Raw genomic sequence first — 25,906 nt, forward strand, 5'->3', positions numbered from 1 at the left:
AAATATAAATTAAATTTCATGCGAAGAACCCAACTTGGAAATCCCAGCAAACAACAACAGAACCTTTCCACTAATGATTTTCAGTCATCACAAGTGGAGAGAGACTCAGACAGCAGACAGCATGGTCCCAGCATGCTTTTTGCCTTTTTTTTTGTTTGCACAGTAGCTGTCAGTTGCAGCCCTGCAGGTAGTAGAACCCAGTGGGAAGAGGGGCGGGACAGAGCGATGCTGCCTGAACTGACAGCAAATTTAAATTACTGAGCGTTCTTTTTCTTTTGTTGTTGTTTTTTTTTCTTTCTTTGCGTGCCCTTTCTTTTTTTTTTCTTTTTTTCTTTTTTTCTTTTTCCTTTTTTTTTTTTTTTTGGTGTTTTTCTACTCTGCGACAAACTGAAAAGATTCTCGCACACGCTAATTTAACAACCCTGCTTCGTCGTCTCCTTCCCCCCCACCCTTCTGCTTCCAGGATAATTAAAAGAGAAACCTGTAAAGGCAACATTCCTTCAAGCAAGTTGGCGCAGCAACGTGCTGGTAAGATGAATTTAATTATATTTTTTTCCCCCCTTTCCCCATCTTTTCTTTTCCTTTTTGGAGCTGAGAGCTTTTGTATATCTAACGCAGTCATAAGTGCGGTTCCCCTGCTGTGGAGGGTTAGGATGTAATGAAAAGGTGTAACTGCTTGATATGCGACCTTCTCCTATTACTTAAAATGGATAATAACAGCTTTCGCGTCTGTCCTCATGATGCTTTTATCTGCGAATTGACTATTTGCTCAACAGAAGCGGTGCTGTGATTGTCGCACTATGACAATGAGGACTTGATTGTTTTTTGGTTACTGTTCCATGCTCCTATCAGAAAAGATACTTGAGTTGGGGGGGTTTGTGTGTGTGATGTTTTTCTTTTTCTCTCTGAACATTGCCTGAAGCACTGATATGATGGGGGTGGAGATGGGGGTGGAGGAGACGGTCTTGGGTGTCATTCTGCCTGTTCAGCTGTTTACTAGGTAGGGAAGTGCAACACGGAAACTTTCTGAAGAAATAAATAAATATCTTTCAGCTCGCATCGAGTGGGGTCAGTGTACCCAGGATTTATTGTTTTCCAGTGCTGGGTAAAGTTCTTCCTGTCCCTCACATTGTTCTTCTGGAGAAAGGGAGGAAGGGATGTTCCACTTCATATCTTGTCATACTATTGTAGTAGCTAATTGCAAGGAGCTGACAAACTTTGAGATGAAATACCAAGCGTTGCTTTTGTGAAGAATGAGTCTGATGCTGTGGATAGTTTCCTATGAAACAGCCAGATCTGTATTACCATTTGTTGCAGTTCCTGCCTTACAAGTCCCCCTATTTCCAATGTCTCCTTTATAGTGTTTTTCTGTCATGAATATATTATTATTGTATTTTTTTTTTTTTTTTTAAGAAAATGAGAGGTGTTTTGCTTTTGCTTTGTATTTACCCTTATAAAACTTATCAGGTGGATTTTTTTCCTCAGGCTTTCTGAATGTAGTTCTGCAAGTGCTAAATGCAACAACACCTATTGAAATCAACAGGAAGGCTGAGCTTGTCCTGTATTTCAGAGGAAATTGCCGAGTAGTAGCAGAACCTGATCTTATGATTGTTTAACTCTCTTTATCTAACTGCAATTAGTTGTTGTTGCACTTAAGACTGGATCATGTAGGCTTCTACTGAAGTATTTAGAATAAACCCTGCTCTTACAGTTGGTTGTTTTCAGGTTTGTGGTCATGCTGAGGAAAACTTTCTGAACAAAATAAGGGATTTTTGAGAGAAATCTGGTGGAGTTAGAAAAATGGTGTGATTCAGTTCTCTAACTCCTTGAAAACTGTTGTTCTTAATATATACAAAAGTGTCCTGAAATTATTTATATCTGCAGATTAATACATCAGACTTTCCATACATCAGACTTTCCATACTCGATGGTCTGACATGCCAAATGCATAATGTGATCACAGGAGCAACGTTGTGCAAGGAGAGGATTGATGAGGAGCAGTCAGGAGTTAAACACAGGCTCCCTGGAGAGGAGGAGAGGACGTGCCAGTGCCATATGGAAAATCACATGCTTTCACAGCAACTTTGTTAGGGCACAGGATTAAGGGCACTGCACTTGCAGGAGTTCATCACCCCCCATTTCAGCCTCAGTTTGAAGCACTGCAATACTTCTAAGGTTTACCTCTCTTGTGCCGAAAATCCTGGTGTCTTTGAAATGAGGTCGTTGTAGCTCTCACATCTTGCTTTTACCCTGACAACTTGCCTTTCCCCGCCCCAACACCAAGGTCTGCAGGACCCAGAAAATTAGGCTTTGTCCCTTGTAATCCTAAACTCCCATCCATTTAAAACCAGAGAAGAAAAGGATTGAATTCAGTGTTCTTGTTATGGAAATAAGTTTTTATTCACTCAGTATCAACTGGCAGTTAGAAGCGTATCTGGTGTAATATGAATAAACTGTAGGCTGTTGACAGTAAATTATGCAACTATAGTCCTACATTCGCCTAGAAACACGGCTTTTACAAGGCTCAAGTGGCCTAGTGGGGGAAAACAGCTACCAGTATTCTCATTTGATCTTTCTAACCACCCAAAGCCATGAGAAGTCCATGGTGGTTGATTCCCACTGCCCATGGTGGGCATCTCAGCGATGGGCAAAGCTGCATGGAGTAGAGCCTGAATGCAGCCAGGGGTATTCAGTCATAGAGATGATGTCAAAGGTACTGTTATGAAGCAACATGAAAACATCATACAACCAAGTTTAGATGCTAAGTTTGGTGACAAGAATTTGTTCCTAAAGTCATAATGTATAAAACCCCAAAATCTGCACCTTTAAAAAACCCCACCACACCAACCCAATACTTTCTCTTTGAGTTTAGCCTTTAAATATATATATTCTTAATTAATCTATGCACTTCAAATTGCTGTTGGCTTCTAGAAATAGTCTTCTACCTAGGGCTTGGAAATTTCTAGTTGAATAGAAATGCATTCATTGTAACAAAAAAAAAACACCCTTGCTGTAATTTCCTGTCAGTAACACAGAAATAAGAAAACACTAGGCTAATAAAAATGATAATCTGAGTTTACAACTGTTAACAAGATTCCTGAATAGAAATGGTGCTATTATGCACAAAGAACTTCTATCATTACTAGAGGAATGTACTATAAAATTATGAGTTTTATTTTTAGGACCCTGTCATCCACTCAGAAATCAACCCGTAATCTTACTTGTGAAATGCCATAAGTTTTGGCATCTTCCCTCCCCTCCTATTAATGAAATATTAAAGGAATTTTATAATTAGAAACTTTGATAACTTAGCTAGGAATTTTCTTTACAGGAAAAAGCTGGCAGAATTCTGCATTTCTTCCACATCTCTTAACTCTCCACATACAGTCACTGCAAGTCTGAGTTGAGTGCAGCAAGGAAAACTGGGGTGAATCACAGACTTTGGCACTAATGGTGGGATTCCATCAGCTTCTTTCTCCCAAGAGAGGGCAGATTCTCAGACTTTTCTCAGGACTCTGGAGAAGTACTTGAGAATATTTTCCCTCTTTGCCTGCATGGAATTATTTTTTAGTGTTTCATTTCTGGTCAACTGAATCGAAGTATTGAAGTATCATGGAGTCATGTAAAAATGCTCAGATTTTAACCTCTGAGGGTTTGTTTTTTTTTCATTCTACTAATAAAAGACATTTACATTTCTCTTCTAACTGCAAATGATTAATGACATCGTAAGGGATTTGCTGTGTTTCCATTTGATTTAACACATTAGCTATGGTCCTCTTTTGTCAAGAACCACTCTTGAAGTTCTACATCACCAAAGGAAGCCATACCACTATACCTGGCTCAGAGTGTCCCCAAGTTTCTGGTCCTCCCTCTCTAGCAGATTGACAACATATTGAGCAAACAATTGCTAAGACACACTCATTCCACAGGCCTGGCATCCAGTCACATGTCCTTCATCTTCTGGTGATGGTTTGCTGCACTCGTTGGGACTCCTAACCCTGTGTAGGATAAAGGAAACCCTAAAAATAACCTAATACCTCCTAATTACTTTCATCACTCCCAAAGCAGTAGAGAACACAGTATTTATCAGGTCACTAGACCATAGAATCACAGAATGGTTTGGGCTGGAAGGCACCTTTTAAAGTTCATCCAGTTCCAACCTCTGCCATGGCAGGGACACCTTCCACTAGAGTAGGTTGCTCCAAACCTCATCCAACCTGGCCTTGAACACTACCAGGTATGGGGCAGTCACAGCTTCTCAGGGCAACCTGTGCGGGTGCCTCAGCACCCTCACAGGGAAGAACTTCTTCCTAATGTCTAATCTAAATCTCCTTTCTTTCAGTTTAAAGCCATTCCCCCTTGTCCTGTTGTTACAGGTCTTTGTAAAAAGATATGAATTAAGAATATAAATAAATATTCTATTAAGGTAAACAGTCAAATATTAGGAAGAATCAAACAAAGTGAAATGAGAAGTAGAATCCCAGATAGCTCAGTTCTAGCCTAATTATTAAACAAATTCCTCCTTGGTTGCTTTTCATGCCCCATGACCTGTGGAGGCTGGTAACTTCACTCCGGTCCTAAGGCTAATGTACTGCAAAAGCTTTTGGAGCCACATCTTTCCTACTCACTGTGTTAAAGACACTCACCACCTATTTTTTGAGATGATAACAAAGGGGGAGCAACCCAAAAGCTCTGCATATGTATTATTTTTAATTTGCTTTCTCAATCTGAAATCTCCAACTGCCTGTATATCACCCATATAAGGGTTTGCTCTCTATTCGTAACATTTGAGCACCATAGGTAGGATTCATCTCATCCAAATTTAGATACCTATACTGCAGACACCTACATTTCAGTTAGCCACCTTGGGGTCCCATTATAGTCAGAGGGAAAAAGCAGGCACTTTCAGACAGTGATTTACCTGACCTATTTTAAACATCTATTTTCTCTGAATCCCAGAGAAGGACACCACATTCAAGACTCAGATCATTTAGCCACCTCTACTCCTCAAATTCTCTTAATTACTGTACTGTTGCATTGCTTAATTTAGGCATCTTTTCCTCAGCTGCTTGGCTTCTCTTGTAACTACTTCATTAAGACAGAGGACTTAAAACTCTGTAAATTACATACCTTGAAAAGCAGTCATAGTGCTATTGATTTACTGAGCCTCATATACCAGACGGTGGTCTTAAAACATCTAATCATAGTAAAGTTAGGGCTGGATTGCATATACAGGATAATGTCACTCACTTATATCATTCGTCCTCAAGAACTGCTGGGGGATTGCTGTCACAAGTGCATTTCAGGCAGTATGTTTAATGTACGATTAATCTTGTATTTAATCGTACAATTAATCCTCATGGTTACTTTTATTAGGCTGAACTGATCTAGCAAAAGGAGGTGCTGCAATTGGTTTATTTGTTCTACTTAGCAAACCATTGGCATTTAACAGTGATGCTACAATGCTTTAAAAGATCTAAAAGTCAGGAAACTCCATGAGTATGATGAAGTCTACCTAATTTAGACACCACTATTTTAATGAGTTGATGTTCCAGATGTAAGTTCCTTTACCCAGAGGAGGCTACATGCCTTTGAAAGCTTCCAGACAGACAATTTGGCTTCCTATATCCATACAGCTAAGGCTGCATTTACAGTGCTAGAAGTATCTGATGCAAAGAGATCCCTGGCTCGCAGATATAATTGTGTACCTCATCCCCATGTCTCACGTGTCCATATGTGGAGGGGGTTGCTATGTCCTCTTGGCCCTGTGCTTGGCCCCAAGTGCTTGTTTTCATGCCTGCGTACACAGTATATGAAGGGTTGTGGGTGATGCTGGTGGGCTCACAACCCACTTAAACTGAGAGTTACAAGGGGCAGGGAGAGCCAGTGTTGGAGCATCCTTGCTCATAAATTCTAGAGGAAAAGGTACCTAAGGATGACCATAAGCAGCATCACAGTCAGGTTAATCTTCAAAGAAAAACTGATTAATTTCAAAAGTAAATGTGTCAGCACATAAATATATCTTAATATATACATAAAATGCACAAAATGGCTGTTAGAGACATAAGATCTCACAAGATAGCTAAGACATTCAGTGATATGGACTCACTGTACATCGGACAAACATGGTCTCCCTTAGGATCCATTTCTTTCTTCACTTAGGCAGCCTTCATCACCCTAAAGATTAAGTGTAGGTTTGGTTTAAGGTAGAGAAATAGGATTCTAAAATTCATTTAAATATAAAAAGGTTGCTCATAAGGCATTGTTTAAGTCAGAAAAGAGCTTTAAGATCATTGAGTCCAACCATTAACACAGCACTACCAAGTTCACCACCAAACCATGTCCCCAAGAACCACATCTACATGTTTTTTAAGTTCTTCCAGGGATGGTGACTCCACCACTGCCCTGTGCAGCCTGTTCAGTGCTTGGCTGAGGTAATTCTATTCTGAACCCAAGTTCAGACTGTAGTGATAGGGCAAGGGGTAACGGGTTAAAACTTAAACAGGGGAAGTTTAGATTGGATATAAGGAAGAAATTCTTTCCTGTGAGGGTGGTGAGGCACTGGAATGGGTTGCCCAGGGAGGTTGTGAATGCTCCATCCCTGGCAGTGTTCAAGGCCAGGTTGGACGAAGCCTTGGGTGAGATGGTTTAGTGTGAGGTGTCCCTGCCCATGGCAGGGGGGTTGGAACTGGATGACCTTAAGGTCCTTTCCAACCCTAACTATTCTATGATTCTATGATTCTAAGGACAGTGGATGGATTTTGAAGCATGCAGAAAGCATTGTAATATGCAATATAACTGCTACGTAATAAAAGAGTTCTGAACACAGGATGTGATCTCTTATACACTTGCTATTTTCAGTGATTAATGTATAAGCACTGCACAAGCCACTGACACAGTGAACAATCCTGAAGGCTTGTTGCCTGCGTTTTGGATGACAAGAGACAGAAGCATAGATTAATAGTGGCTCTTAATCAATCTGATGCAGTCAATGTTTTCCATAGGAACTCCATTAATAAGCAGCTTTACTAACGTCTTGCTCTATCCTAAGTCACTGACAATTATGAAGGACATATGCATATTAAATGAAGCTTTTACACTTGAGTGAAGAGCAATAGCAGCCTAGCCAGTGTCACGCAGTAAGAGAGACCACATTCACAGGGCATTAAAAGCTGGGTATTCTTGCTGAACAGGTTTACACATTTAAGCCTTGATCCTGCAAGGACTTATACACATGCTTAACCTCACATACAGCGAATGAAATCCTGGGCCTCTCAAAATCAATGACAAAACTCCACTGACTTCAAAGGGCCACTCTGAATAGCCTCTTTGGCTTCAGTGCAGCCACACAGAGTGCAGAAGTGTGTGAACTGATCTCCCTCAACCTCGCTTGCTTGCGTGGAGTCTTAAGAGATTGAGGGAGCTGCTAAGTGTAACTTTTAAAACACTTCTGTCTCACAACAAGCTATGAGCATTCAAAGATGTCTTCTTGTCTGATCTGTGCTCTTTAGGGGCTTTGCCCAAACCCCATGGTAAAACCTGTAGCAGTGGTTTCTGCTGGTGAAGTCTGTGAGCAATCTATAACGCAATGCTCTCCCTGGCTGGTATTGCATCCTGAGCAGCTTGTTTTCTTTACTTTTCAGAAGATCCAGTTCCTGGATCTATAAGTCACATGATTTTATAGGAAATCTGGGGAAAATCTATTGAAATGACAGGTCAGAAAAGCAATAATACACGAATTTGTTCAGGATCTCACTGCTGTTTTTCATCTGCTTGCTGCTAGTAATTGAGATTCCCTGGTGCAAAATCTAACAGCTGTCTCAGGATCTGTTGGACACCAGAGACCCAATCCTGGCTCTGCCTGCATTTGTAAAGCAGTCTCATGGCAATAGTACCCCTGAGACTCACTGGGGAGTCCTGAGAAGTCTGGTAAAGAGCTGGGGAGGAGAGAAAGTGGTATTTGCCCCATTTTTCAGCATAGAACCCTTTCCGGAGCAGGTTAAGTCAATGATCCTTCCACCCTACACAGACCCTCTGGCTCTACACGTGATGCAACATGCCCTCAGCCTTCACACTGGCTGGAATGCTGAAGCTGAGGGGGGTCTTTGGCAGCCCTGAGTAACTGAGGTGTCTCAGTTCCAGCATGCTAGGAAAGCTCATGCTAGTAAATGCAGATCTTGTGACCAAAACATCTAACAACTGGTGTGCAGGCACACCATTGAGACTTGTGCGTCCTAGGAGCTGCAGAAGTTTTGGCTTTCGTCTCTGTAAGCTGGCAAAAAGATTTGTGAGGACAACTATCCCCACTGTAACAGGGACTAAGTGCTCAGAAAATAGATTTACAATGATTTGCATCCCGGTTATGCTTTAGGATTAGTGTATGTTAGTCTTTGTGTAAGCCAGATTATCTCTTCTCACCTAGATTTGTGGCAGTCATTGGAAAGGAAGAATAGGCTGGGTGACCCTGGTGAAGTTTTTTGTCTATTTCAGCGTATTTCTCTGACACGTTTCATTGCTCCAGCAGCGAAAAATATCCCCAGACTTTATTCCTTTTCTTTTTGGCCTTTACTGTAAAGGTATTTTAAATTCATCTTCATCGTGTTCCTGTACTAGCGGGCTTTACCTATTCCCTGCAAAGTCCTGTGTGAAATTCTTAGCCACAGAGATTACAGAAATTTATTGCTTCACTGGCATGGCCAAGTTGCCACAAAATTGCATTTGTTAATGTAGCTATGAAAACACATGGCACCTGACATCTCGTAGCATAGGGATTTTAAATATGGCTGGGAAGAATCTAAGAATGCCTATAAAATGGGTCTTGGCCATGTCAGTTTAGCTTTAGGAAGGAGACTGTGCTATAAAATCCTCACCCATAATTGGACACAAGTGACAGCTTTACTTAACTAGTGTTCACAAATGACCGAGCAATGAAAATGTTCTGCTTTTCTCACTCCAGAAGAATCACCATGGCAGATGTTAGCACTGTTGAGAACAGCTTTATTGTAACTACAGGTGAGACAAATGGGAGATTTATTAGTCTGGGCATTGAGGGAAAGGGAGGGAGGGTAAAAGTCTTATCGAGCGCTGTTCCAAAGGAATGCAATGTACATTATCAAACACATTGCTTGGCACACGCAGTGCTCTAAAACAGGGGCTATTCTGTGTCCATGAATTCATGAGCATGCCTGCTTTCTTGTTTGCTTTTTAAGTAGCCCATACCCAGAATCACAAGTTGTACATATTCTGCTTTTTATTTGCTCATGCCTATCTGTACCCATTTAAACCGATGGCAAATCTCTAATTTCATTGATGATTCGAGGTAATCAATGACTTAAAGTCTGGGAACCCAGTGATCTGCAAAACAGTGAACAAGAGACAATGTTGTTTCTCTGATGAAAGTCCTGAGAAAAGCATCCAGCATCTGCTGGATCCTTTCTGTTCATTTTAATGAACTTACAATTGGTCCCTACATAATGTGCATTCAGTAGAATTCAGCACTGGTTGTTCAGGCACTGATCCAGTAAAGCCCTTAATGATGTGCTTAAGACTATGGTATGGGAACAGTCCCATAGATGCCACTGCAACCACAGAAATGCCTGAAGTCCAGCAAGCAAGTAAAGGTTTTCTTGCTTGAGCATCCTCATATGTTTTTCAGCCAATCCCCTCTGCCAAGCAAACTAACAAGAAGTTTCTAAAAATCCAGCACTCTGAGATGACAGAAATGTGGTTATATTCAGATTTGTACCCAAAATTTTAGCTGCTTTATACTTCTTTATGCCCAATTGTGATATGAATAGGAATACTTGTAGCTGGAAACACAAATCTCCCTCCCCTTTTAGATTCAGGGAATACTCTCACGCAGTATTGCTCTGATTGTCAGTCCCACTTCTAAGTAGAATAACATATTTAAATTTATAAAAAGTAAAACTGTTTGCAGTATAAGCAGGAAAATATTCTCTGTATTTAAAGCAGCTTGCCCTGAACTCTCTAACCGGGTGCCTTCTTAGAAGGGCTGCTTGAAAGGAGTTTGTGCTTTCATGCCATGTGGAGCACATATTGCTTAACTGCTTCACTTCGGCTCATCCCATTTTAACTAGAGGGTACCATATTTCTGCATTGTCTTGCTTTCATGAAACCTGTGATATTCACCAGGTTTTTCAGGTAACGGCTGTTTACAGCAAGCATTGCCTATGGTGCTTCCAAAAGTTTCCCACTGTCAGAAGCATGAGGGCCAGATCGAAAATATTGGTTTGGGAGAATGTAATCTTTTCAGTACAGACTTTGGTCAGCATGACTGTGTTCAGTGTAAGTGCCCAATAGTAATGATGTCCAGGCATAGGGCCAAATGCTAAAACTGCCCCCAGAGTGAATATACTCATACTCTGCAAGAGAAGCAGTAAAGTATGCTCGTATTCTGGCCAGCAACATGCGAAAGCACAGCTCCCCATGAGGATAATTCTTGCCAGGAGTATGAATAAGCTGCATCAAGGCTATGCATTACAGCAACTGCTGCATCAGGGACTGCTAAGTAACTCATAAATAAACAGTCCCTGCTGCCTCCCAATTCCTGTATCGAGCTTCAGAAGGTACTGATGTAGGTCCAAGTATGAAAGGCTTGTACAGTGGCCTCAATGGACTTTGAGAAGTGCCAAAACAGAGGTGGCTGCTTTCCATCTCCTGCTCATGCGACTGGCCATAATTTTCCTGGCAAGTACAAACAGACATCGCCTAGAAGGATTTGGCTTCTATTCTTCAACTCATATTCATCATTTGGGTTGCTCCAGTGAAGTTATGAAGCCAGGAGCTCCTGTTAGGGTAGGATAAAGGCTCCACAACAGCTGAAATCTTTATTAATAAATGAATAAACCCAGAAAAAAAATGGACACACTTTAATAAACCCACCAACCATTTGTTTCGGGCACACAAGTGTATTTACACCCACATCAGAACTGCACTAAAATGTAGGGGTTTTGCATTACTGCTCATTTCAGTTTTGTTTTCCTGGAAACGACTGAAGCCTATAAGCCTGCCAGACCTTCTGGTAACATAAATCACAGTGACCCCTTGAAGTCTGCTGAGCATCTGACCCAGAATGGCAAATATTGGTCTCTAGAGCCTGACTGATCTTTAAGGATGATAGAAGTTACTGATCCAACTTGTACAACTCTTTGCATAACACAGACAAAATCATTTTATCCAGGAATTCCTACACTGAGGATAGTGATATTCTGTCAGGCTGTAGTACAGGTTAACTGTATTCCTGCAGGAAAGCATCCTGTCTTGTTTTAGAGGTTTCAAACTTGCTTATATAGATGCAGTATTCAAAGTTTTCTGCAGACAGGTAGTAGTCAAGCTAATAAAGAATATGAGCATTAGACCTCTATGTTGCTCTATACCATACCTTTGTATTAGAAATTTTCGCAGTTCTAACTGCTGACGTACAAACACCAAGATGCAGCTTCTTTGCAGCAGAATTGCAAATTCTGAGTTCAAATAAGCCAATAAAGTGATTTTCTGGAAGGCAATACTTTGCCTGTGTGCTCCTTTTCTTCAAATACATTTTCTTGCCTTTCAGGACATTTCACAATCTACCACACAGATATCACCTTTTGGAAAAGCATGGAAATACCATCAGTTGATGTGTCTGTATAAACAAAAAGCTGTATAATTTAGAGGAAGGATAATCATCCTCCTCTGTATGTGAAGACAAACTGACCACCACAAACAGAGAAACATTTTCATAGCTTAATTTTCTTTCTGTCCTTCTCTTTCAATAGTAAAAGAATGTACTTTTGTGCTGTAGCTACTGACTTTTTGCTAGAACAAAAATGGTAATCTATGATCCCTAGATCCCTACCAGTGATTTATCTTATGTAAATGTGTATCTCTGCTCAGTTTTCACAAAGTACATTAGGACAAACTAAATAACATTGAAGTGGGACAGGAGGCACTTCAAAAGGAACTAACTTTCAAAATCTAGCAAACGTAAAGCTAGACTGGGGAACTTCTTAACACAGAAGATCCCTCGTGCCTCCAACTTTCTTTCTGGAGGTTCATTCATTGTCTTAAAATTAATTTTCCTGGGTAGGAAAACTTGTCCTCAAGAAGGTAGCAAAACTGGTTTTGAAAGTCCTAGTGATAGTGATTCATGTTACTGTGTTGTCACTACCTTACCTGTTGCCATGCCTCTATGATTATGCCAGTACTGGGGAACAAACAGTCAAGGACCACCCTATAGCCTCAAGGCGTGTTGGCATGGCACAACTCATATTCATCTTCACACATTCCGTGCAACCCCAGACAGAAATGACAGCATCCAAACTTGCTCTTGGTACCTGCTGTACCTCAACCCAAGCTTGAATGGTTTGAAGGAAAGTGTCAGTCGGAACAGCCCAAAGCTCCAACAGTGTCAACTAAAGGTCTATGAATGATCAGGCAACAGTGCTTAAGCCTCAATCCTGGCCTTGAATTCTTTTATTAGTATAGATATAACTAATAGAAACACAGAGCAGAGACTCCCCTCTCCAGACTGCTCACCTTCTCTGATCTGAACTGGTTCAGTTTCATACCTTGACAACCCTGTTATGGAGGACCTGAAAAGAGGAGATGGGAGTAATTGCTACCAGGTGACTGTATAGATTAAGTAGGACCTTTTCAAATGTAAAAGTAGAACCCTATGTAATGAAAATTCAGTGTATGGATATATCTACAAGACATCCCTAAACCTTGAGGATATCTTTACTTTTAAAGGCTGCTTTAAGCATCTATTATTCCTCACTGATGGAGACAGGACAGTGAGTTAGATGATAGATATCTGATCTAACCTGGTGTAACCCTGGCACAGAATCCTACTGTTACCTGAAGGGTTGTGGGCAAAGACAAGCATGTTTTCTTCTTTCCTTAAATGAAAGAAGGCTGGATGTTGGTACTGAGCTAATGAGACCTGATGAGGGCTGCTGGAGCAGAACTGGCTTTCAGACCAAGCATGCCTGTACCCATCCAAATAAACACACCAGGTACTCATCACTACCGCCTTGTCCAGGAGCAAGTTGGATTCTGAACAAGCATCCAAAGATATAAAAGCATAAATATGCTGATGCTGTCCCTTTGGAAAAGTCAGTTGCATACATTTAACAGAGCAGGGGGGGGTGAGGGAGTGGGTGTTGTGTTATTCTACTCACTTGAAATGTCAGTTTAGATAATTTTTCTAATTGAGTCTTGATATTTCACTGCATCCCATAGTCCCCAAAATGATTATTAACAAATAAACAGATCTTTCTTAGCTCTTTCTGAAACAATAATGGCAAAGGCTTCATTTCAGATGCAAGAACTCCAGTTTAGGTGAAAATTATCTCTGGCAATACAGCACGTTGCATCGTGCGGACACATCTACTAATATTACTATGACTTTTGGAACATGTTGTGCAAGAAACAATGGCAGGACATGTTCTAGTCCTGGTTTTATTAAATGAAAACAATACAGACCAGCAAAAAGTGTTATGCCAGTAGAAAATAAACCCATAATATTTGTATATGATATGATGACATGAAAACGCAGGCAGAGGACCACATCACTGTGGTTTCCTACTGCAGGGTTTTGGCAGGCTTCCTACATATCTAGCCAGTTTAGAATTAGCAGGGTCAGATGTCCAAAATTTAATATAATTTGGATTTATCAATACCAGACTCCTCTGAGGAAAAATAAGTCCCCTTTCCACAGGACAGATAAGTCTTCCCAGAACATTTTCCAGACAGATTCTCTTCTGCACATCCCTTTGCCAATTGGAACCTTTTGATCTCAACATCCTTAGTGCCAAATTCTTTAATGGTGTAAATGAGTGAAACTCCACCTAAGGCAGTGGAGCAGATCCCATTTACACCTGCAGAGAACTTGGCTTTGATTCTGCAGCCAAGGAGAGATTAAAACCATTGGTTCTAGTAGATTTCTTAGCCCATAAAAATGCTCATCATCTCCAGTTGCAGATAGCTCTGTTATCCAGTCCAAATATGAGAAGGAAAAGCAGCAGAAAATGCTGTTGAAGGGGTGAATCCTGGACAGGAAGGATGATACACCGGAGGATTTAATGGGATTTGGTGATCTCTATCATATGATCAGTTATACATTATCATAATTCTGATTTGGATCCCTTCACTTGCTCTCTGTGCAGCTTTTTTCCAGATCTCCTAATATGAAACACTCATTCCAGATTGCTTCTTGAAGAAGGCATCCAGTGATACATCAGAGATTAAATGAGTCACGCATGATGGATTGTGCTTCATGGCTTTATACACCACAGAAAATTATGCCTTTTACACTACTTTGTAAAATAACCATTTATCTAAGTAAACATATTGACTCCTTTTGGGTTCGTATGAAAACTGTCCTGTGTTGTGAATCTTAATTTAGCAAGCTCTTGACAGGCAGGAACAAAGACAGCCAACAATGATGGAGAAGGATCAGTTACTTAAATGTCAATAAAGGGAGTTTAAAAAATGAGTCAAATTAAGAGATCAATTTGTTCTCTAGTGTCTGATCAGAGGTACAGACTTGGCAACTTTTGCCACCTTTTCCGCTCTCAAAAAAAACCAACCAAAACCCCAAATCTTTAGAATTTGTGGTGAAGTTATATGCTGTTATGGTGTCAATTTAAACATGACAACAGCACATGCTGGAGAAAGAAATGAGGCCAAGTGGTTAGAACAAAGCGAAAAGGTTGGATATCATTTTCCAGGGATTCTAACTTTTATCTTTCCAGCACTTCCTGTAGGTACCAAAGCAAGATATCTCTTTGCCAAAAATCTCAGTTTGCACATCTGTAATATGGAAATGATACTGCTGAGCCAGGTTGTCTCTGGGGTCATTCTATGCAGATCACTGCAAGGTTTAGACATCTGACACTGGCAAAATCGGATCAGAGTAAATGCTCCCCAATTCCTCTTCTGAGTTGAAAGTGTCAGAAGGTTTATGCCTTCGAAGCACTGTGCAAGAGCACAGTCTAAGAATGTGGGTCTAATGGACTCATCCAAGGCCCTTTGGAAAGCCCTGTATTCGTCCAGGAGTACAGGTTACCACTAATGGAGTCTCACTCAGCTTTCCATGTTGTACCTGATCATTTCTACTTGTTACCCCAGATGCGCTTAATTGGTGTACCTGCCTGATTTCTGTCCTCTTTGCATCCTTTTCCTGCTAAGCATTTACAGCCCTCTCACTCAGTATAGGGTTCAAGATGTTAGAGTCATAGAATCATAGAATAGTTAGGGCTGGAAAGGACCTTAAGATCATCCAGTTCCAACCCCCCTGCCATGGGCAGGGACACCTTATGCTAAATCACATCACCCAAGGCCTCATCCAACCTGGCCTTGAACACCACCAGGGATGGAGCATTCACAGCCTCCCTGGGCAACCCATTCCAGTGCCTCACCACCCTCACAGGAAAGAATTTCCTCCTTAGATCCAATCTAAACTTCCCCTGTTTCAGTTTTAACCTGTTACGCCTTGTCCTATCACTACAGTCTCTAATGAAGAGTCCCTCCCCAGCATCCCTATAGGCCCCCTTCAGACACTGGAAGGCTGCTCTGAGGTCTCCACGCAGCTTCTCTTCTCCAGGCTGAACAGCCCCAACTTCCTCAGCCTGTCTTCATACAGGAGGTGCTCCAGTCCCCTGATCATCCTCGTGGCCTCCTCTGGACTTGTTCCAACAGTTCCATGTCCTTTTTATGTTGAGGACACCAGAACTGCACACAATGCTCCAGGTGAGGTCTCACAAGAGCAGAGCAGAGGGGCAGGATCACCTCCTTCGACCTGCTGGTCACGCTCCTTTGGATGCAGCCCAGGATACGGTTGCTTTCTGGGCTGTGAGCGCACACTGAAGCCGGCTCATGTTCATTTTCTCATCAGCCAACACCCCAATTCTGAATCTCTTCTCTGCCCAACCTGTAGCTGTGCCTGGGATTGCTCCGACCCAGGTGTAGGACCTGTTCAGTGACTTCAGCAAGCTCTGGATCAGACTTGTAATCACTTCAAGCCTCTGACTAGCTGGCTCAGAGTGTTTAGGATGAATCACCTCAGAGACAAAGAAGAATATCAGAACAAAGTATTATCTTATATATTTCTGCTTCCCCAGAGGTTTATTCTTCTAAAAAAATCCATTGTCCTATATGTAATGTAAAATAATTCACCGTGGAGCAAAACATTGTATCATGATACAGATCTGGGCAGTGATTGAAATAATAACAGACTGTTTAATTGCTAAATTACAGTGGTGATATTATGAAATAACATATTATATCCGCATTTATAATAAATTAATCCATCATGATTAAAGGTCTCTCAATGAATACCGAATGAATTATTACATGATTGGCCTTTATAGCTATAAGCCTTTAAAATTATGCAGTATTCTACAAGCAGTAACAGCCTGCAGAATAAAGTTGCAATGAGAAAAATGTGTCACAAAAAAAACTTTTCTACATTTCATGCAAAACACCTTTTCGTTCAGAACATTTTTACATTGAATTTGTTAGCAATTACAACAGATAGATAGCTTTTTAACAGGAGAAAATATGTCCATAATCACACAGTGTTTAGGGGAGAGGGGAAAATTACCACAATATGACTAATTTTATGAAAGACATCTGTCATTTTCTACTGTTGTAATACAAGCTGTTTAGTAAGTAAATTTAATTAACCATATTTCTCATTTTAAAAAGGGGAAGAAAAAGGCTTTTACAGCGTGCCAGGAGCATATCCCTTGAATACAGTTTGTTTAATGTTCCCAATTAGACTGAATCATCAAATTTTTTGAACCTTAAATATTTCAAATTAATTTGTTTCCTCACTGCTTTTCTATATTTTATTTTGCAGTCATTTGTACTGTGGAGTACATGTTGTTTATCGTTGATATTGCTGGTTTAGGCTCTCTGCTTGAAACTGAGGGGTTTTTTGCTGCTGGGTATTATACATAAAGAAAGAAGTCTCCATCAAGAAGTTTTCTGTTGAAAAAGAGTGACTTACAAACAGTGTGAAGTGAGAAAGGCAGGGAAAGCATGTATCTGCCCCACATCATAAACAATTCAGTGGAACAGCTGAGTCTTGATCTAGTGTTGGATCAAATACTAGGACACACTATACTTTAGGCTTATAAAAGGGTACAATTTGAAGTCAATAATAAGCTCATGATAGGAAGGAGTACGAAATTCCCTCTGTTGCTCATAATAGTTGCAGACCTGGTCCTTTTCCTAATGAGGATAATATTCATTTTCACTGCATACTAACTTCCCCTTATTCATGGAGCTTACAGCAAAAATAAGGATGTTCTATAAGGGCCTTTTATTCATAATATGCAGAAGCTTATGTTATAACGTGGTTCCCCCTCAAAATGCTGCCGGCATTTATGCAACCAAACAACCAAAGAGAAAGCTATGCTATTGATGTCAGTGCACATCTGGGGTAGTTTCCCTGACAGGGACACAACCCCCCATGGCAGGGGGGTTGGAACTTGATGACATTAAGGTCCTTTCCAACCCAACTATTCTATGATTCTATGACTACAAATAAAATCTGACTAGAAATCACAATTCAACCTCAGTTTGCAAAAAATATGTAACATTTAAATGCTACTAAAATAGTTGTTTGCAACCTCATATAGCATGTTTTCCGGTTGCTCAAACTACTCTTAAGGATACTTAAGCTAGCAGAAGCTACTTGCTTGCTAAACAAAACCTCTTGGCAAATTTCTGATGTTCGTGCACCTTCTTAATTCTGCTCCTAAATTTATGCACCACCCAAAATTTAATATCTGCTGCTTTTGTACACAGGGGAAGACTTCCTCCCTCTTCAGAAAGAAAAGCAATCACTGCAAAAAATGCCCATGCCCATTGCCTGGGAGTGTGCTGAACTGTACAGAATTCCACCAAAGAATGAAAGATTTATATATTTTTTTAATTCACTTTTATTTAGAAACATCTACATAGGTGATGTATGGAGAGCACAGCATTAATTCTGGCAAGCTTTTATTACCCTAATGTTAGATTTAGGAAGTCTAATTGTACATAATATGCGCCTGGTATTTAGGGAGCATCATTCCCTTAATAGTGTGAATAGAGTTACTGAATGTGAGGAAAAAGTCCAGAATATAATAGATTGTTTACTGGGGTAAAATAATCATGAAGAGAAGTGAATGGGGAAAACTGGAGGAATTTGTTACTCTCATGTATGTGCACACGCTGTAAATCTGCTAGGATACCTGCAAGCTTAAACACTGCATCTAGCCCTTTAGGGCAAGGTTTTCCTCCATGCTGTGGCAGGAGGACAGTCTTTCATAACTCCAGTAAATGTCCCCTGTGTTCTGAATAAGGCCTTTAAATGAGTTACAGTGGAGAAGGGTCAGAAAATTGGCAGACAATTACTAGGCTATGATATGAGAATTAGTATGTGGATTTAATTGATAATATGTGGAATTGATAAGCCATCTTTTTTATCTTGGAATTCCTGTATTCCTTCATCAAGACTCCCAGGGCTGTATTCAGGCAGCATGAAATGTCCACATCTGGACAGGGTAAAGAGCTGGCTTCTTCAGAGGACCAACTGATGCTCCAATAATGTACCATGTAGGTGGCTGCTTAGAGCAGACAGGAGAAAATATTAGCTCCAAAACGCACTTACAACCCAGGTACTTTCTAAATATCCAGGACAGATAAGCACAATGAAGCTTACTGGTAGAGAACATGATTATCTGTACTCATAACTGTGCTATACAGATAGAAGAAATATGGGGTTCAGCATGTGATGTATGCAGACATGAAACAAACACACCCCTGAGGGGTCAGAAGCAGAAAGGTGTTAGAAGCTTGCACAAATTTTATCTGAGCAAAAGCAATAGGATCAAGCTCTGAGACAGAACAGCTTTTAAGTGAGCACAGACAATACTGCAATTAATGGAGACGTATCTACTCAGCATTACAGTACAGCCGACCTGCATCCTTGGCTTATTAATTTCTCCCACTAGTACAAGTAGGTTGACGTCTTCTAAATTAAAAACAGTTCCGCCTTAGGAAGAATTGCCAAAGAATTTGTACATTAGAAGTCTCAGGAGATACAAGTCTTGCATGCTGCCTTTGCTGGGGAAGAGTACAAGCTTATCCTTCAGGAAGTGTCATCTGCCAGTTATGACAGCTACACATTTGTATTCATTTATGAATTCACCATTTACAACCGTGGCTAGTTAACACAACAATTCCCTGGGAAAATCTTTGGACTCTGTATTTGCATAATGAGGAAAAACTTTCAAGAGCAGCTCTTCTCCTTCCTCCTTTCTCTGCTATTACAGTTTTGTACTAACTAATTTTACACAGTAATATTCTAGGGCAGCATTTGGCAGGGTTGTTCTGGCCCCTGTGCACATAGGAAACTTGTGAAGCTCTTGCAATCTTGCTATAGGGGACAACGTTTCTGATAAGGTGTATTCAGGAGAGCTGGTTTTCTTATTCCATAGGGTGAAATTGTAGTCTGACACCTGGGCTGATGCAACTGTTAACTGGAGCAGGACTCTAGGTAATGAAGCTCTGTTTCTGATTCAACTAGAGATGTCCTGAGTGACCCTGAATAAATCACTTAATCTAGCTTGTTCTTCATCTTTGTATAGCATCAAAAAACAGCTAACATTTCTTCTTCTCCCAGGCATGCAGTGGGAAAGCAAGCTGTGCATAATGATGAGGTGTTTAGATAGCTCAGTGTCCACTCTGCCATGTATTTGGTCTGTAACATGAATTCCTTCCTGAAGCTGAGCCATAGTATGTATGAGTTCATGCAGGCTGTTAACTCTACCTCTTCTGGATGCATTTCCTTTGACAGCTGAGGTGGTGGAGGCTCATTAAACTTCAAACCAAGAGATAGAGGATTGAAAAAAAAGACCTTCTAGTTCTCCCAAGACAAAAAGGAAACAGCTAAATACAAAACTTACCTGTGATGGAGAAGCAGAAATCAAAAGATTCTCTTATTAATTTTGCACTGTTTCAGTTTATTTCAACAATTATATTTAAATATCTGTAAGTTCAGATCAGAATTTGATCCAAAGAGGATATTTCCATGAGTTTCTGGGGTTTTATTCCTTCTTGGCTTCTCTGTTTATTAGTGGTGGCTGAGGTGGTGACAGAGGGGAACAGGATGTGAGTTTGGAGAGGAGTAGGGATGATTTTAGTTAAATATTGGCCTCTGAGAAGTACAATGAAAGAAATGAAAGAGAGTTGTTAGTGGACTTGTGCCTCAGAGAAGGTGAAGCAACATGCTGCTTAATGCATATGCAATAACGGGAGATTTATGAGAAGAGAGGTTATAAGAATAAACCACATTAATCTTCTGCTTCAAACTCTTCTCATTAATCTCCCACGAATAAACCACAATGGTAAAAAAAAATATAGAATATTCCTTTAAGTCGGTTTTGCCATGATTTAACTTAAAGAGCTTCCCAGAAAAGAGATTCTCTTCTGTTTCTCTCAGCTTCTCATGGTATCCTATGCAGTACACAGAAAATTCCTAGCCAAGCTGTAAGTTTGCAGTGCCACGTCTTATCGCTATAACTTCCTTTTAATTCTGTCTGGAAGTCAGTGCCCATTCCTCATGGCTCCCACCTTCCTTTCTGCTCTCCTTTCTCCATAGCTAATGAGATATAACAGAGCTGTAACTTGTGACTGCTATCTGCTGATTAGCCTGAACCTGAACTCTGGGAGGAGGTGAATTTGCATTTCTAAAACTGAAATAAAGCCAGATACCTGGATAAGCACAGTCATCAAAAGTAAAATCAAAAAGAGTTTCCTTTAACAATCCAACGAAAGGAAATTCAGCAAGAAGCTTTAATCCTTCCTGAGCTCTGTTTGTGACGTGTAAGGACTGCAGAAGTGCTGCATGCTACTGAAACCATCCAGGTAAGTTGGCAGTACCTAAGTTAAATAGGTTGGGTTAATCACTAGCCATTGAATTTTATTCTACATCTGAATATCTTGGCTCTAGTGTACTGCATATGTTCAGTAAGTCTGGATTTTATGATTTTCAGTTATCTTTATAAACACCTTTCTAAGAGTGGAGGCTCTGACCAGATAGGGATCATGGACTCCACGGGCTCATTTTTCTTCACAGAGTAGTAGAAGTAGCACTGTCGCAACAGCAAAACTGTATTCTATCCAGGAAGTAAATGTATTGATTGCTTACTTAGTAGAACTAGCAAGCAACGCACATTGCACCTATTCTCTGCAGCTTGCACTGACTTCAAATTTGCTTTTGGATATCAGACTTCATGGATAAAGCCATGGGTTTTGTGCTTGTGACTGGTTTTCTTCTTCTTCACTCCTCCCTGTGTCCTGCCGCTAGTGATCATCCATCTGCTATCAGTCTCTGTTAACTCAGAGGGACCCAAGTTTCTGCCATACCAAGTACTTCTCCTCCTGCCCAAGTAATTTTAACCCATTTAGTGCCTGGTACAGAGACTATTTACTTGGATAATTGCCTGGGGAATGAATATAGGCTGAACTGAGGTCATTTATAGGAATTTATTATTTGACATTCTTCTATATTTAGTTTTTTGGGGGTGTTATTTTTAGGGTTTTGGTTTGGTTTCTTTTGTTTTTTACTTCACAATATAAAGTTAAAATGACAGGGCTTCAGGTCTTCAGATCAGCTTGAACTCAGTTTATCACTGACCTATTTTTCAGACACATGGTTCCTCAGTTACTTTGGTGGAAACATCGAAATTCTCCACCTAACACCAGAATCTATGAAGGCTTCTCTATCTGGTGCTCTAAGCAAGATGCCATCAGATCTGAATTCAAGTGGAAACTCTCTTTTAAACAGTCTTTGCCCAGTCTCTTTGGGGATCCTTGCAGCTCTTCTGCTCATATTGCCTGTGCTCTTTGGGGAAATGCAGAGCTTCAGCTGCTCCATGCTGTTAGCTGTGCATCTCCCCAGTACACACGTTTGTAAATGCAGTTGAGTGGATCAACAGATAAATGTTTGACTAAGCAACACACACAGGATGTTTCATTGGTTTTGCTCTGCCTTTGAGAGTTTTCTTCATTCTAACCATGGTTTCGCTCATGAGACGATGCCTATGGTAAGGGATTGCTAATATGTGTCTCCTTTGGATTTTACATACCTGGGTAAAGAAATCCTACTTGGCTACAAGGTGTGGTACAGGATTTCTGTTAATAGACTGATTGCGCGAGCTAGTAGATGCCGGGCAGAATCTGCATAGCACCCATCCAGCTCTACCCTTTTAATCATAGAATCATAGACTAGTTAGGGTTAGAAAGGACCTTAAGTTCATCTAGTTCCAACCCCCAACCCCTTGTCTATGTCTGACCACATACATCCACACTACGCAGAAGCAGGTGCACACTTCATCCTGTTAGCTTCAAAGTAGTTTTGAAGTCAACATTTCAGATGCCTTATTTGAGTGCTGTATAGCTTGTTCCTGAATGCACCCACCTTGTGTGTCAATGGCTTCTCAGTAACTCACAATAAAGCAAATGTGCATGTGCCCGCACAGGCTGTACCCACTCAGACAAGCTGCTGTGTGAACTCACCTTCAGCCCACAAGACTGCTGAGAATTTCTCATCGGTGTGAGTTTGCATAAGGAGATACTGCATTGCCAAAAGAGTCTCTTTTTTTATTGATTTCAACAGAAATTTTACAGTAAATAGCTCATTTGGGTAAAAAACAGTCACCCCAAAATAAAAACGTGTCTGGTTGCGATGGTAATCTACTAGATTGTGGGAAATACAGGTGTTTCAGTGCAGGAAATGAGTTCATGTCTCCCTAGACATGGAAAGCTTGGACTGGCCATGGTTTCATCCTCAGGTATCCACATTTAGTGAAATGGGCAAGCTGTTTCCTATCCGGCTTTGCTGCTAGCCACAAGTGTCTGTGTTAACTCAAAAAAAAACACCTAAAAAACTTTTCTACTGAGCCCAATCCCTCAATAAAAAGTTTGCATTTTTGTCTTAGAGGCAGAGATAAACTTTATCTTGGCCTTCTTACAAAACAGATAGCACTGCTTGTCCTCCAGGCCACCATAACTATTAACATCTGACTCCATGAGCAGACTTCAGCCCAGCTCAGCATCCGCTCTGTGTTTTACACCAGCAATTGGTTCTGCACACACGAAAGCCAGGACTAATCACAATGCCTCTTACCTGCCAAGATTTCATGGTGAGGACCAGCCCATACGTTAGCTGGGACAAGCCCAGGGCAGAACAAATCCGGAGGACATTTGGCTTCGTTAATTCTGCAGCATTCTGTGGGGTGTGAAGGGAGATGTGGCTTGGCGAGACGGGATTAAATATTGTATACTTGGAGAAGCCCTTGCCACGGCATGTAAAGCAAACCCTCCGCTCTGCAGAGCTCCCTGGGAAATGACTGTCCCCATCTTTATCGCGGCTTATCTCTCGCGCGATGCCCTTTGAGCGCTCGCACACCACAACCCAGTCAGACCAGCGAGCTGCTGTGTTATCACGGCTCTGAGCCCTCTCCTCCTCACTCTGCGAGAGCAGATAAATGTGAAGCAGGTGTGTTGCATCCGGCATGCTAACAGAGCGAGTGCTCCCCAAATCTGCTTCTTCAGCTCTCCCTTTTATCTTGTCTTTAACACCAAGCAGCCACCGCTGATAACAAGCAGATTAAAAGCACTATCAGATTAACATTTTCATGTAATAAATGGTCAAGAACCTCACATTAAAAGAGTATCTTTCCTGGCATTAAGCATCCTTCACTCACCCAGGAAGCCTTTATCAGCTTGAACCTGCTCTGCTCGTTGCATAATAAATCTCCGAACCCTGATTCCATAGTAAGGAAATTCTTCATGAGGACAGCAGGGAGCTAAATGGATGACTCTGAAAGGAAAATCAAGCAAAAAGATTAAAGTGCTGGTCTTCTTTAGCTTAAAACTAACTTTCTGTGCTAATTCTTTTAGCTGGGGATTGCTTAGTTCGGATGTTCCATAGTGTGACACAGATTTTTGCTTTCTCCAGGGCAACTTAAATTTAGCTCAGGTCAGATTTACTCCAGATACACTATTCTTTAATGAAAAGTCTCTTTCTCTTTTTCTCTTCAGAAACAAAGCTCTGATCCACTTGTCTTTTCCAAAAATCTTTCTAGTAAAATATCTTTTCTGGTAGACTGAACAAATGCAAAATTGTCTTGCACGGAAACGCTGCTTTTTTGCATAAGGTATCCATGTTAAAATATGATGATTTAATGAGGTTTTCAAAACAACTGTCCCTGAAACAGTTTTATATTCATTCAAAGCTCTGTTCAAGATCTTCCTAGAAGGTAATCTTCAAGGAAGTCTATTTTAGCTATACTTTAAAACAGGCTGGCTGGCATAGTCCCAAGTTGCTTGACTAGTGGTGCCTGATAGATTTGATTTTCAATCCTGACATTATTCTTTAAAAGCATATAGTGCCTGAAGGAGTCTGAATTGTGTTTTCTTTTCAGGATACTGGACAGCCTCTTTCCTTTATTACAGAGCTGTACAATACTCGGATTCAATCACTAATAACTTTCCTATACTGTGTTTTTAAAAGTATGTCTAAACTCCAGTACATCACATTTAATAAAGCCATTTTCTTCCAACTCAGATGTTCACAGCCACCTCTGGGAGAAGAAGAAATCTTCACCTGTGAAGATGTCTCTTTTTGGTTGAAAACTACCCCAGCAATCCCTGGAGGAAACATTATTTTCAATCACATCCCAGATGTAATCTGAGCCAATGCCCTAACCTTTGCTGTAAAAATTAATCAGAATTCTTTCTGTTGTTTTCTAGAGCCCAACTTTCAGATGCATACACAACTTAACAAATCGTCCAAATCCACATCAATATAAAACGTATAGAGAACCAAACAAAAAGTTGTCTTGGGGTTTTTAACAAAATATACACTGTTTTCAGTTATTGAAAATTAAATCATAGAGCAAAGCTGGTAGGGTTGGATTTTGCAGCCATATTCACACTGGTTAAAATGTGTCTGGAGTGAACGTGTGCATCTCTCATATCAACTAAACCATTGCCCTGGATTTCAGTGGAATAACATGATTTTGGAGAAGTAAGAAATTATCAAGTAATAATTGATAACGCTTGCTAGAAGCCCATTTTTATAGTAAAGCAATGACATCAGAGCCACTTGACAGTGTTTTAACCCTTAGCATTTCAGAATAAAGTGGGTAAGGGGCCAAGCTTTTGTTTGCAGGGCACCTTTCTTCTAACTATATACTAAAGTGTTGTGCAGACGTAACTGATTGCATGAACAATGCAATGCAATGATTCACCTCAGCCAACAGCAAAGTCCAGCAACAGCTGAGGCTGAACAAAGCCGCTGCATATAGGAAATTCAAACAAAAGGGCATGAGGCAATAATGATTCTACTGAGGAGGCTCTTTTATTTTTAGTGTGAAAGAATATTGGGGAAGGAATAGAAAGGTTAGGCATGGAGATTCCAGCAAGTGGGAGTGTAAGAGGTACCAGGCAGAAAGCGATGATTGGGCAGGAAGACTGAACAATAGAAGTGCTCTCAGCACCAGATGCCAATTTCCAATAAATTCAAGCATCACATAGAGTTTTAGCCACATGACTCCTATTGGCTTTAATAGGAGTCATGCAGCTAAAAACCCCTCATTGCTTGGAAAGTTGCTTATTAAAAAGTGAATATGAAAAATTAATTCAAGACAGACGGGCTATTCTGAAAGAACTGGCTTGGAAATAGTGTGAGTTATGCCAGCAGAGAATTTGGCCTGATCATTGCAGTATTACCCCGGACACCTTTTTCCACTTGATATTGTACATGTGCCTTCTCCAGCATTAGTTACTGGATAAAGAGGGATGTGAGCTCAGTTGACGCTTTGGTTGACTGCCAAATAGAACT

At 40.6% G+C, this 25,906-nt stretch overlaps 1 protein-coding gene across 1 annotated transcript in view; it reads left to right on the forward strand.

Moving 5' to 3' along the window:
• Positions 1-281: 281 nt before the first annotated feature.
• Positions 282-25,906, forward strand: part of CELF2 (CUGBP Elav-like family member 2) — a 563,629-nt gene continuing 538,004 nt past the window's right edge. Inside the window, exon 1 of the mRNA XM_061468608.1 lies at positions 282-528. The gene's annotated coding sequence lies outside the window, so the exon portion shown is untranslated. The remainder of the gene's footprint in view (positions 529-25,906) is intronic.

This window comes from Pezoporus flaviventris, unplaced genomic scaffold (genome assembly GCF_033815535.1).
Source record: "Pezoporus flaviventris isolate CSIRO_AGI_PZ_B2104156 unplaced genomic scaffold, CSIRO_AGI_Pfla_v1 ptg000049l, whole genome shotgun sequence".
Classification (NCBI taxonomy): domain Eukaryota; kingdom Metazoa; phylum Chordata; class Aves; order Psittaciformes; family Psittacidae; genus Pezoporus; species Pezoporus flaviventris.